The following is a 2,519-nucleotide window of genomic DNA, read 5'->3' as shown; positions in this document are numbered from 1 at the left end:
AGACAAGCAAAAACATTCAGCTACAAGATCTATTTCATTGTATGTCATTTTGTCCTTTTTTTCATTTACAATTTTCCATGTTGTACTGTAAAGCAACTGAAAACCGCATTGCTGATTTGCAAGATGGTTCTTCGAAGACCTTAATTTCCTTTAAACATACGATTCCACCAAATCTGTTTGGTCATGACTGAAAGGTTTGTCTTGCTGTTCTTAAATATATTTTCAGACTCAATTCAAAGGAGATGATACATGATGGCACAGCAGTTGAGCAAAGCTAGTCTGCATACCTTCACCCTTAGTCTCTTACTTGAAGTGTTGACAGGGCCTATTCTCTGGTTCATATCACTAAGGCCAGTTTTGAGGTGAGGACCTAACAGGGAACCTTAGTCCAAAAACAGACACACAGAAATAGGTGGAATTATCTCACTAGCTTAAAAAACTAGCTTAACCATCTTCTTCTTACTTAAATATTAAGATTAAGCAATCTTTACGGTTTTGTTTGCTTCTCTTTTGGTTTATTTTGCTATCTCACTCTAAGCTCATTGAACTGACACACTACTATTGGTGCTGAAATTGCAATATTTTTTGTATTTTTTACATTTTCTATTTGTCCACACAGAAACTTGATGGCACAAGAACTGACCAATAATAAACTCTTTACAACAAGGTAGACTGCAAGTCAACAGTTGCCAGGGGTAACACAGTAAACAAAAACAAAAAACCAAGTTCATTTTGAAAAATAATCATAATCATTAAAAAAAGCCAAATAAACAAAAACCAGTTAATTTCAAGTATAACTTACTGATAAAATAACTACACAGAATTAAATATTCTCATTATACATTTTTAAATTATTTATAAAATATATTTTGGCATATGTTTTTTTTGTTTTTGTTTGTGTAACAACGCTACTGTAGCTTCAGTTGAACACCAATGTTTATTTTGAATTTTTTTACTCTTGAAACAAAACATTAAAGGGATTGTCACATAACAACAGGTTATTAAAAATGATAATAGTAAACCCTATACAGAGTTCCACATAGCAAGACGTGAGTGACGATCCCTTCTATCCTAGCCCCATAGTCAAAAGTCAGAAAAGTACAAGACCAGAGCACAAAGTTCTAATTGTGCTCCACTGGCTACAATCAAGAATGAACACAGGAGATTTCAAAAGCAATAAGTCTTTTTTTATCTTCCTCATAGCTCAGTCGAAAGTCTGTCCCACTTCCCAGTGTTGGGAGTGCCTGGGCAGATAGCAAGAGTTCATTAAGCTCCATCAGTGATAAACCATAAATACTGTGCAGACCTCACAGTCTGGTGACACTGGGATGTCCTCCAGCGGGGACGGGGGGGGGGACGGGGGGTGTATACAGAGAATACGGATTCTCTTATCAGACCGAGAAGTAAATGGGACTGGGAATGGGTTCCTTCCCTTCCCTTCTCCGTCTTCACTACTGCGCACTGTTCAAGATGCACATAGAGGCAATGGTTCACAGAAGAAGGATCATGTGCATGTCTGTCTGTCGCCGTCTGTTGCACTGTGGGGAGCTTTACAAAGGAAACGAGGAGTCAATTTGGCAGCCGAGACAAAACCAAAGAAGGCAATCTCAGTTAGTGATGCAAAAACAGTCAAAAGGCATAAAGTTCTGTACTTTTTTTATCCGTCACTGTAGGTGTCAGGTCCTCATAAATCTGAACAGGGGAGAGGCAGAATCCGGCCGAAGGGGCAAGTCACACAGTCAACAGCAACCTGCCTGTCCACTGGCTGCAGAAAACGAACGGAAAAGCAAACAAAAGTACTGCGACTACAACAAAGCCACATCCACGGCCTTCACTTTTCTGGAGGAACACAACATGAAGCTCAGCATTTTCCAGTAATATTCCACATCTGGGCTTTGTCCTTAGTACTGTATACTACGCTCAAGTTGTGTCTTTCTCTCTCTCTCTCTTTCTTTCTTTCATCGGCTTGACTTTCTCCTGCGTACACACAGCTATGGCGGAGTATGTGTGTATATATAGTGTAATTTATTATGTATATGATGTTGTTCTACAGTGTGTGTGTGTGTGAGTGTGTGATGTGGTGTGTGTGGTGTGTGTGTGTGTTGTTGTGGGTGTGTGTTGTGTGTTGTGTGTGGTGTGTGTGTGTGTGTGATGGAGGCTACCCCTGGGGCCCGTTGGTAGAGCACAATGTCGCTTCAGGCCTTGCTGCTGGGAGGACTTCGCTTCTCAAAGGGGATGGCTGCGTCGTGGAGGAGGATGTGTTGATTCCGGCCGGCGGCTACTGTCCTTCCCTCTCGGGCGCCAGCATATGCTGTGGTTTGCAAATTGCGCTGGGCGCCACTGACACTAAGCTTCGTGTAGCCGGGTGGAACCTTGGCCAGGCGGGCTCTTCAGTTGCACAGGGGGTGATGGGTACGTGGCTGCTTCGCGCCGTTGCCCGCCTCATGCGCACGGCGCACTTGGCCTTGGGGCTGCACACCTGTGGATCCATATGTCCGCTTTGATCTCTTAGTTGTTGG

Source organism: Salvelinus sp. IW2-2015, linkage group LG6.2, assembly GCF_002910315.2.
Source record: "Salvelinus sp. IW2-2015 linkage group LG6.2, ASM291031v2, whole genome shotgun sequence".
Lineage (NCBI taxonomy): Eukaryota > Metazoa > Chordata > Actinopteri > Salmoniformes > Salmonidae > Salvelinus > Salvelinus sp. IW2-2015.
The sequence above is the reverse complement of the archived record's forward strand: the minus strand, read 5'-3'. Positions refer to the sequence as shown.